We start from the raw sequence: 12,384 nt of genomic DNA, 5'->3' as shown, positions 1-12,384 counted from the left end.
TAGTACCCACTATGTGAGGAACACCACGGGAATACCGGCGCCCGTGTTTAGTACACCTAGGTGGCGAAACTTCTCGGTTTGCGTTGACTCTGAGTTGGGCCATTGTGTGAGACACACCATAGGTCTGCGTTACTTGTACGTATTGCAATACTTGTGAGTAGTACCATCTTTTGTGGAACACCGTGAGTCTTCGCTACTTCTGATTAATACCCCAACATGACACATACCATGGTTCTATTTTACTCGCGACATGTACCATTCTGTGGGGCCTTAGACATGGATTTTGCACCCCCTTTAGACACCAAGCATCTTTGTGCTTTATAAGTGGTTCCTTGGTCGGTAATAATGTTATTTTCGTTCTCTATTGAATCCGCTCCACTGGTTTTTGTTTTTGTTTGTTTGTTTTGTGTTTTCTTGGGTTCCTGTCCATCCATTCATTCTTCATGACATTTTTTTATTTTTATTTTGGTCAGTGGATGCCTTTGTAATTTTTGTTCTTTCATTTCGTACCATTAGGGGCCGATGACCTTCGATGTTAGGCCCCTTAAAACAACAAGCATCATCATCATCATTAATGTGTTATTTTAACGTCTAGTGTAAATTATGGCAATGCGTTATTTCTTTTGTTCCTGTATTTTCTCTTATTTATTAGAAATAAGGCATTGCGAATTAGATCCACTGCTGTTTTAATCTCATACTCATTTTCTCATCACCATTTTTTTAACTCTTGTTAGTGGATACATTTTACAATTTTAAATATCATGTATCATGTCCGTCTCTTTCCATTAGTGGGCGATGACCTTCGATGTTAGGCCCCTTAAAACAATAAGCATCATCATCATCATCATCATCATCATCATCATCATCATAATAGTAGTGGGCGATGTAACTACGTAAAATTATAGATGGCGCGCATAGTTGCTTGCAAGTACATTGAATGCTGCTATTCTCACCCTAAAATGAATGTGAAAGAGAGATGTGTTTAATACACTTGCCAGGGACCAATACACCTACCTCTAGAAGTGCATTTACTTTTATATCAAAACATACTGTTTCAGACGCCATACTCCATTGCTTATAACGGTGATTGGTTCACGCACTGCCTGCGTGCTTCACGTATGATAGAGGATGACGTCATTAACACCTAGGTTGAAGCCGAGATTTTGTTATCTACTATTGCAGAAGAATAAATTATGAAGCGGGCAGGGAAGTTTAAAAGGCCGAGGCGCATACTGTCCACACGGCAAGAAGAAAGGTAGTTTAGTAGTTGTAACCTATCTTTGCACATCCAGGCCAATCTCTTGTCATGAGAACAGTGGCCCCTTCAGGGCCACACTCCCTTCCAGATGCTCTTTCCTATCGCAGCGGCGCATACTGTCCACACGGCGAGGAAAAAGTATTGCTTCTTCAAACCAATAACCAACAGTTGGCAGCATTGTCGTTCCTCTCGGCGCTCCTTCAATGCGCTGCTAGTGCGACAGTCAAGAAGAAGAAACACTCGCGTGCGCCACCTAGTGGTAGTGATGGCAAAACTTTTCAGAATGTCGATATATCGGTTTCTCGATATATCGGTATTATAATATCGATGCCATTGATATATCGGTCTTCAAAATATCGATATATCGCCGATATATCGATTTTTTAAATATTGGTGCTATTATCCATTATTGTAATTCTAGTTTTACATTCAACAAAATGTTTAAAGGATTCATTATTAGGTTTAATCTTGACACAGATCAGAAAACAAGCTTAAAACAATGACCAAGTACAATAACTTGGTCACTACAGTGACACATTATAAAACATTTACAACCGTTAGATGTTATGATAAATAGAGAAACAGTATATGCAAAGTGTCTAGAAACGAGCTAATAACTTACACCGTAAAACCATATGCAAAAACTACAAACGTATTAATTTGTGTACGAAATACACCTAATAATAATCAGAGCTCTATAAAATAATACAACATTTTCTTCCAACTTCTTTCTCAGCACAGCAATTGTATTTGTTCGTGAAAAAAAAAAGCATGATGATGATCTTAGGTAAGCCATTTAGAAAAAGCAGCTTGGATAACAGTTTGCCACTTAATCGGTTTCTCTTTTCCGTGATGGTGTTACTGGCCTTTGAAAACAGTCTCTCTGCTGGGACAGAGGTCGCTACAATGCTCAAGTATTGCCTAGCTAACGTGTAAAGCTTAGGATAAACTGGTTTTAGGTCTTCCCACAACTCGAGTGGATTCGCCCTGTGATTTACTGCCACATGCGTTGACAAGTACAGACTTATCTCCGACTGTAACTCAATGAGGATTCCGGTGTTGCCATTTTTCTTGTTGATTTAAGTGCTAAAGTTTTATGGTGAACCCATATGTCTATCACATCTACATCAGATTCCATCTCAGCCTCGGATTCTGAAGATGATGGTTGCGGTGCTTCTTCTGACAAAATAGCGAAAAGTTTCTTAATGTGATTTAGGGCTCTTGAGGCTGCCATTGGGTCCATGAATTGGATATTTTGGAATCTAGGGTCCAAAAACATAGGTAGGGCTAGTAAATGCGCCTGCTCTCGATCTTTAAACCTAGTATCAAATTCTTTGAGAATGCTAGTTTTCAAGCTGTTTCCAATGAGTTGTTTCGGTGATGAAGAGGAGATTGACTGGAACAAGCAATTCAACAGTGGAATAGTCATACTGGCTGTCACATAGGTCTCTCCTGAAATTTCCCTTGTTAAACGTTCCAAGTAAGACAACATGATTTTTACTTCTCTGGCATTTTCTAATTCTACTGCAGACAGCATTGGTGGAGAATCTGGTCGACTTACTATAACGCTGCTTACAATGTTGGACAGAAGTAGAAATCGTTCAATCATGTAATATGTAGAATTCCAGCGTGTCCTGATGTCAAGAACTAATTTAAGCACTTCTCCTTCAGAAATTCCTCTTACTTTTGCTCTTCTCGGAATTGATCGCTAACATTCACTGACCGCTTGATGTATTTAACGACTTCTCTTATCTTTTGTATTATACCATGTAGCCCCTCAGTGTTCTGGATAGCAGATTCTGCTAATAAATTAATGGAATGAGCCAAACATCTCATGTGCTTATTTCTCCCAAATAGATCACCCACTGCCTTCACCATTGCTGATTCATTGTCTGTAACAACGCGCAGCACCTTATCTATGGGGATATCCCACTCATTAATGCAGAAAAAAATTTGGCTGCTTAAGTAAACAGCAGTATGGGATTGCTGTAACTGAAACACGCCGAGTGCGATTGATTCGACTGACGACTCTACAATGAAATGAACGGTTAAGCCAAGAAAGCTGGTGGTTGTCATCATCTCAGACCAAACATCCGTTGTGATTGTAAAGTATTCCACGTGTTTGGTCATCTTCTTAAAATTAGAGCTTAGCAAATCATATTTTTTGTTAATCAGGCTCTTCACAGTGTTTCTGGTGGGCACGTTATAGAGAGGAGTTGCTTCCTTTAAGACGCTGGAATCCTTCTCCTTCAACCACCGACAAGGGCATACCATCTTTACAAATAAAGTATAAAAGTCCTTCAGTGATGTTACAGTGCCGCGAACCACCCTCTGTAACAAAACCAGAAAAGTATTGCTACAGAGAACAGAAGGGTGGATTTAAAATAGGCAATTAACGGCTCTTTAAAGAAACAGGCCTACTTTCTGCTCAATAGGTCTAAAAATAATGTACATTAATTATTTATAAAACACGGTAATCTCGTAAATGGATAAAAATGAAATCCCGACTGTGTAGCTACAATAAAGGGTCAAAATATTTAGTAAAACTAACCTGAAAATTTCTTAATATCTCCTAATGATTGCCGGATAGATGGCTGAACAGCTGTAGACGTACTCGGCGACGACAGCTCAGCGTTGGTCAGCGATGTAGTGGATGTAGTAAACTTCCCAGTACCGGCAGCAGTTCCCGGTGATGATACAGACGCAGACGCTGCTATGGATGTTGTAGGAGGGGCTTCAACCTCACCAGATTTAAAGAGCGATTTACTGTACCCTGCCACTGTATGAAGCATTTCATTCGTGCTTGAAGTTCCCTTAACAGGCGACGAATATAGTATTTCATGTTTTAATGTATGCACTTTCAAATGAGCCTTCATATTTGTAGTATTGCTGGAACTTTTCAGAATTTTGGCACACGTATTACACTTCACTTCAGTTTTATTGATTTTTGTGGAGTATCTCCACACATTTATATTTATTGAAAATATATCTGCATAACTGAACAACTGCATTCAATGTGTGTGTAAAAGCTAAGAATGTTTCATTACTAACTTTATCCTCATTGTGTGAGGTGCTGCTATGCCATATATCAACATATGTCTTAATAGTTTCTAGAAAGACAAGCTTAGCATCACCAGGGCCATTAATTGGGCTAGCATCATCATTTCGTGTGTATTTCCCTTTCATTGGGTGCTGAACATTAGAAATAGTCCACCACTTAGAAACTAATTTTAAAAACTGGACAGTCCCCTCAGAAATAGTGACACCCTCACTTTTAAGCATATCCAATGCCACTGTGTTTTTGGTATCAAATATACTTATAGCAAGAGCAACATTCTGTCTCTCTATAGCAGTGGGATACAGTGCCTTTCTTGATAAGTTTGGAGCCAGTTTTAATATCATATTTTTTCAGAATGGATCAGGTCTCTAATATCAAATAACTTTGCCTCAACACCTGTGTACTGAAAAGTAGATTGGTTTGCAGTAGAGTGTAGCAAGCTTTCTATTTTTTGAAATATCTGCTCAGTGTTAGGAATGACAAAAGTTTGACTGGGTTGATTTAACCAATTGTTTCTTACACATTTCAGCAAATGTACACTGTCAAACAGAAGAAATAGTGACCTGCAAGGATTAGCTGGGTTTGCAATGCAGGATTTTAGAGTACCACCACCCAAAAGCTCAAACATCTTGCGATTCATGCTATGGTTATCTGATATCAAGCAGACTACATCAAATGAAGCTTAAGACACCAATAGTTAGAGTCAATAGAGTTTTTGCATTCATGTTTCTCACAGGGAAAAGACCTATTACATCTTTATTGTCTGAATGTAAAGAGGACAACATGAAAGCCTGAATGGTAAGTGGCAGAGTTACCTCCTGGGCTATTTTCAGCCATTCCTGTTATTTTCCCTGCTTTATAACTGAGTTTGGAATTGACATAGATCTCATCCAGCAAAATAGCGACAACTTTCTCATCATATTTCAGGAGTTTACTTTTTTCTCTTAAAAATGACTTTTGCAAAGGGCCGATACCAGAACTGTTTGGACCTATTTTGGACAAGAACTGTCTCAGATAAACATGGTGAGGTAGTGTCATTATGTTTGTTCTTCTCAAAGATTGATAAGCCCCTGGATGTGAGTAAGAAATACTTGCAGCCCATATTAAAAGATCTGCTGAATATTTAATTTGACAAGAAAGAGCAAGTTCCAACTGTTCTAATGCAAACTTCATCTTTCCAGCCCTCTCTACATTCACATCAGCATCGAGTAGCAAGCCCTCCTTTGTAACATTTATCAGTGCAGTTATCCTTTCAGAGAGGGATACATTTTCCTCATTATAATTAGCAAGACAACTCCATCTATCACACTTGTAGGTTTTGTTTCCATTAGACTCCAAGATCCAGGCAAACTTTTCCACAGGCAAGCACAGATTCTTGTAAAATACACTTACATCTAAATCGCTGGACACTTTAAAGCACACAGACACTGATGGAATATCTCGATATCCATTATCATCTATTTTAATGAAACTAACATAGTCTTCCTTTACAACCGTTGTGAATGGATTTACCTGCTTATTTTTAATTTCACATAAAAAAGAATCAAAATCTGGAATAGTATCCTGTTCACACCATTGCTTAAAATTGTCCTCATCTCTCTGTAATATCTTCTGCACACGTTCTTCAGGATCTTTTCTTCCTTTACTTAACCTGACTGTTAGATATGATGGTTGATTAGGGAAAATTGTGGGGTAAGCATCATTACTTAGTTTTGGATATTTTCGAGGAACACGAATAGGTTCTCCATTTAGAACTGGAAAAACATCTTCCCTAACCACAAACTTATCCTCAAAGTGGTGTATGCACACGACTGTTTTATCATTTACTTCAAAATTGTCACGCTGTATACTCCTAATCTTAATGTTTTCTCCTTAGGAAACTTAAAAATACTAGTACGAGAGGCATTCGTGTAGTTTGATTTACAACCCGGCACACAGCATGAGCGACCCATATTAAAATAAACACCTTTTCACATTACTACACATAATTACATATCATGAATATCCACTGATTCATATACACACTCCCACGCTAAAATTCTGCAAATAACCTAACGTTTATCCTCAACTTTCATGAAAAAACACCGACTGAACACGATCACAACAAACCAAAACAAACCCGTTTCCAACAAATTCGGCTTCTCGATTCGCTATCTTTGAGCAATCGAGAGTAGCATTAAGGTCTGAGGATTGGAGTCGGTCTTGGAACAGCACTAGCCGCCAAGAATATGCCACAACTTTCCTGTACTTGACCGACAACAATGACAACATAGTTAACCACTGGGCTTGCTGTGGGTGGCCTGTGTTGGCTGGCGGCTTTATTGAATTACAAGGAATGCACGATGAATGAGTTGATATTATCACTGTATTATTATCGAAGTGAATTGAGAAATAAACATTGAAATCCCGTAACTGTAGTATGCAGAAATTGAAGGGGCCTGAAAGAGAATCAAATAGCAGCAAAAAGTATTACATTAGACAGAAATATCGATATATTAGGCACAAAATATCGATATCGACAATATATCGGACCTCAAAATATCGATGTCGATATATCGATATTTCCATCTCTAAATATCGATATTTCCGATATATCGATATTCGTTTGCCATCTCTACCTAGTGGTGTCTTGTGTTACTAAACCTCGAGGCCCGGTTGCGATGGGGTATTAGTACAGCCCGTAGACCGGTGTAATTTATAATGTTACAAGTGATTGGAATTAGTGAAATCTTACTTGGAGAGCGTCTCAGAGGAGAGATGTGTTCTTTGCGATGTCCAGGAACCCACCATCCCGCCCCAAGAAGTACATTTACTTTTATAACCTAATAAAGATTATTACAGGCCATGTTCATTTGTGAAGTAGGTATAGTATGCGAACTTTTTCTTGAGCCCTGAACTCCATAGTGCTGAATGGGAACTAGGGCTCAAGAAAAAGTTCGCGTACTGTACTTGTATTCTTATAGGCCAATGTAAAGTGGCACGTGATCTCCTTCCGGTTTTGTATGTTGAAGATAATCCGTACCAACCGCAGCACAATAAAAGCGCAAGTAAATGTAACATGTGAAGAGAACAATGTACAATACAGAACAACAATAAAGATACGTGAAACTTACCTTAATGTAGAGGAGGGTAGAGGGTTGCTGCAGCCTTGAGGAATTCGTGCACCCGGGCGTTTAAGGGGAACGAGCTCTTAAAGAGAGATTCGGCAAGATAACCGTGGAAAAATCGTTTTCTCCTACCGAATCCTGGAACCGAGTAGCTCCCGTGCTTGAGGTAACGCCACCGGTTTTCAATATTTTGAGTGTGCACGGTAGGGCGATTGATGGGCATGACCCTCCTGTTTCCCCTATTCACGTGACCACTCTTCTTAGTGTCTACAAACTGAAGAGAGTGGTTCACGCGGAGGTGCACGAATCCCTCATCCTCCAGGCAGTCGTAGGCCTTCCAGCAGTCCGATATGATTATCGTGCCTGGGAGGATCCAGTCTTTAATGACAGCAAGTAACGTGGCTTTATCCCTTTTTTCCACTGGATGTACGAAGAAGTTTCTGAAGTTCTCCCTCTCCACGCCTCCAAAGAGCCACTGCCGCCCTTCTATCCGCCTGCCTCGATTATACTTTCTCTTTCCGAACTTGCTTTCGTCGATTTCGACGATTATGCCGGGTCCACCCTTGTTTTTTTTATTGTCGTCAACCCAGGCAATACACACCTCCCTACAAAAGTTGGACCAATCCACAACAGTTGTGTCAGAGAAACCCAACTCAAGCTTCGCAGTTGGACCCCGGGGTTTCGGTGAAAGGCACCGCAGGATCGCAAACTGACCTATTTGATATAAGCTCAAATTGGAGCCTTCAAAGAAGGTATTAGTCCTTCCACTAACTTTCCAATTACAGCTGACGCCCCGTTCGACTCGTCGACACCGAAAAACTATAATTTCACTTTTTTTCCCTCTCTTTATCACACGCAATAGGGATGTACTGAAACACTACCGATAGATGTCTCACGGGTAGTACCCGGTATGCGCTTGTCGATCGTCATTTTTTGTATGTGTTTTTAATGGAAGTTACCTATTTATATGCTGAAATAAAATTTAATATATCGTTACGACAACAAAGACGACAAGAAAATTGTGATGCCTGACTATTGCTGTGTCCCAATGTCCCAAAATCAAGTTCGACCGTATTCATACCATCAACTTCCTAAGCAAGAAGCTTTCCGTAAAAAATGGTTGCATGCGATTCGTAGGCAGGACCTACGAAATAAACATATGACTCCTAATATCAAAGTCTGCTCGAAATATTTTACGGTTGAAGATTATGTCATTACTGAAACTGGTAAGTAAGCTAATCAGTACTAATTAAGAAATAATCTTATAATAAGGTAGTACATTCTTTAAAGTTAATATGACCTATTTCAATAATTTTAGGCGAAAGACGAAGACTTAAGGAGAACGCTGTACCTTCGATATTTTCATGGTGTGGCACCGGTACCTTGGAAATAACTCCGAGAACAAGAAGATATAGAAGTAGGAAAACAGCCATAACACCGTGTGCGGTACGGTACCCTGAATCACACAGTGACCTATAATTTGACACTGGAGCACCATCAATTTCAGACTTCCTGAACAGGAAATAACTCATTACTTCCAAATTTGAAATTTTTATACCGGTATTTGTCTTATGGTCCGAAACAAGATCCTGAAACTCGTGCGCTACACGGAAATGAAGTTCAGTGGATGTAGCCCCAGGCACTGCTGTCACACCAATGTCGTGCCTTATGTACGCCTATAACCGACAAAGAAAAGAAAAAATACCGTATTAGGAATGTTGTACTTTAAGAATTCAATCTTAACAAAAACACTAAAAGAAGGAGTTGCTGCATTTATTCCTTACTGGTACCTTTCAATACTTTTTCTCCCCTTTTCTTTAATATTCTGCTTCCAAATCCTCAATCGTCATTGCACCTATACCATTTCCCGTCTTGTAAAAAAACATTAGCTGAATATGGTAACTCCATCTTAATGCAGTTAAAGCAAAAGTTTCGTTTCGATGATCGCAAATGTAGGAATACTCCATATAAGTCTCATGTAAAACAATCGAGCAGCGGAAAGCGCATACCGGGTATTACCATTACGCAGCCTAGCGAACAAGTTTTGTGTGATACATCGCTATAGAGCATCACGTCCGTACTTTCCACAAACTGTGCTAATAGATAGCAAACCGTGATGTTGATAGAACTCGAGTAAATCGCTTGAATTGTTATGATATTTAGTTACAAAATCAGTGTGACAACACAACCACCGCAGTCAGCCATTACATCAATAATGAAGCAACAATTATGGAGGGAAAGTGTGTTATCAAAAACAATCGATTAGCTATATCACAGGTCTAGTCTAGCCAACTTCTATTTCATATTCCAAACACTAGAATTCATAGAATGCGCTGCTGTCGCCCAGTCTAGACATCAGGAAATTAGGGGCTTCGCGGCTTCTAACCGTCCAGGCCAATGGTCTTGTCCACGGCAAGAATCCTAACCGTCCAGACCAATGTTCTTGCCTAGATCCTAGCCTAATCGTATACGAAACTAGGGGCCTAACGCCGCTTCGCGGCTTCTAATCGTCCAGGCCAATGGTCTTGTCCACGGCAAGAATCCTAACCGTCCAGACCAATGGTCTTGTCCACGGCAAGAATCCTAACTATCCAGACCAATGGTCTTGCCTAGATCCTAGCCTAACCGTATACAAAACTAGGGGCCTAACGCCGCTTCGCGGCTTCTAACCGTCCAGACCAATGGTCTTGTCCACGGCAAGAATCCTAACTGTCCAGACCAATGGTCTTGCTTAGATCCTATCCTAACCGTATACGAAACTAGGGGCCTAACGCCGCTTCGCGGCTTCTAACCGTCCTGACCAATGGTCTTGTCCACGGCCAAGAATCCTAACCGTCCAGACCAATGGTCTTGTCCACGGCAAGAATCGTAACTGTCCAGACCAATGGTCTTGCCTAGATCCTATCCTAACCGTATACGAAACTAGGGGCCTAACGCCGCTTCGCGACTTCTAACCGTCCAGGCCAATGATCTTGTCCACGGCAAGAATCCTAACCGTCCAGATCAATGGTCTTGTCCACGGCAAGAATCCTAACCGTCCAGACCAATGGTCTTGTCCACGGCAAGAATCCTAACTGTCCAGACCAATGGTCTTGCCTGGATCCTAGCCTAACCGTATACGAAACTAGGGGCCTAACGCCGCTTCGCGGCTTCTAACCGTCCAGACCAATGGTCTTGTCCACGGCAAGAATCCTAACCGTCCAGACCAATGGTCTTGTCCACGGCAAGAATCCTAACTGTCCAGACCAATGGTCTTGCCTAGATCCTATCCTAACCGTATACGAAACTAGGGGCCTAACGCCGCTTCGCGGCTTCTAACCGTCCAGGCCAATGGTCTTGTCCACGGCAAGAATCCGAACTGTCCAGACCAATGGTCTTGCCTAGATCCTATCCTAACCGTTTGTAAGTCCGCTTCGCGGACGGCAAGAACGGGGAACAATTCGAAGCATAGTTCCTAAGTACAGAGGTTGGCAACACTGAGCACTGCTGCAGGACATCCTTTCCAAGCAGGCCGCGAGCGAGAAAACAAACGACAGTCATTACGCGTCTAATGTTGTAACTATTCTAACCAAAGAAAAACGTTTTTTCAAGCACTAATAAATCATAACGTTCCTCTACCAACTAGTGTCGCTTGTCTTATTCATGCTCCTACGGAACCATTAGTAAATATGCTCACTAATTTCCTTGATGAATGTAAAATCGCCTTATAAGTCACCTTTAGTAGCCTACACTTGTCACTAACGTTCTCACACTTACATTACATAACCTGACTATTCCTTTAAACTACACATGTTAACAACAGTACAAATCAGCTCACCGATAATAGAAGAAATTCCATATCTATCATGGATATCACATATCGGCGAATATCATCTTTTCATTACAATCTAACATAGGGTCCAATTAATAATTTAATCATTCTTTACCAGCACAAGCCTACTCCTCTGATTCTTCCTCAACCACGCAAAACAACTTCCAAACCTTGCATTACCCAGGATTACCAACCTAGAACTTACTGATATTCTTTCAACACAAATAAGTGCATTAACAAACGGTGTGGTTATTGGGTACAGAGTTAAAACTAAGCCCAACAACATACAAGAAGAAGAAGAATTACGCGTCTGTGTGAATAGCGGTCCACGGGCTGGACTAATGATAAGTGAATTTACAGCTCAGTGGAAAGAAAGCCTCGAAAATTCTTGCCAGGTTTTTTGATGTTAAAAACCAGGATCTTCATGGCTAAATACTTCAATCAACCAAATGAGAGCTGTGTATGTGAACTGTGCAAGGAACACTGTGATCGGTATCACGCCTAGATTCTTCGATCAAGTTTTGTAGTTCTGATTAGCCAATATTTAGCCAACGAACTACTGTGATCCTGTGAGCCTTGATTGTGATATACCTCAATGGCCATTGGCTGCATTTAGTCGTTATTATTAAAATCAGGAATTATATCATATGAAAGTAACGTTTCTTCATCTAGCTGGGAGCTGGACAATCACCTTATTCTTAGGCCTATATTACACTATCATAGCCATTTCAGTGTCACGGAAGTTTGATGATATTTATGTGATAAAATATTTTACAGTGCAATACAGCATCTTTGTTCATATCTAGCTGTGACAGTTCTGTGATAAAAGTTACGCTCACCATCATACATTTGATCAAATGTGCGACAAGGCTGAAAGAAAATGGCCGGTAATAAGTATTAATACTAACATTTTAGGCATTCACCATGCATAGAAATTTGATTTTTGTTATCTCACACCAAGCATTAAACAAAGTAAAACAGTCACACTTAACAAATCTTGAATGGGATAAAATAAATGAAAATACTCTTTTACACTGCTTTTGAATTACTGCTTTGAAATAATTCTAATAATGCTTTTGCACCTGAATTAACATTTCTGCTTTAGGACCATGTTATGTGTCAATTTGCATTCTTTACACTAGTCACACCA

The 12,384-nt window shown here is 40.2% G+C and overlaps 1 long non-coding RNA gene across 2 annotated transcripts in view; it reads left to right on the top strand.

Moving 5' to 3' along the window:
- The first annotated feature begins 11,707 nt into the window (after positions 1-11,707).
- LOC136871740 (uncharacterized) overlaps positions 11,708-12,384 on the top strand; it is a 38,359-nt gene continuing 37,682 nt past the window's right edge. Inside the window, exon 1 of one of the 2 annotated variants that reach the window (XR_010859805.2) lies at positions 11,708-11,726. This is a non-coding gene — a long non-coding RNA (uncharacterized lncRNA). Of the gene's footprint in view, positions 11,804-12,384 lie in introns of both variants that reach the window. The other variant, XR_010859804.2, reaches the window with a different exon arrangement.

Source organism: Anabrus simplex, chromosome 4 (assembly GCF_040414725.1).
Source record: "Anabrus simplex isolate iqAnaSimp1 chromosome 4, ASM4041472v1, whole genome shotgun sequence".
Classification (NCBI taxonomy): Eukaryota; Metazoa; Arthropoda; class Insecta; order Orthoptera; family Tettigoniidae; genus Anabrus; species Anabrus simplex.
This window is presented reverse-complemented; position numbering and strand designations above follow the sequence as displayed.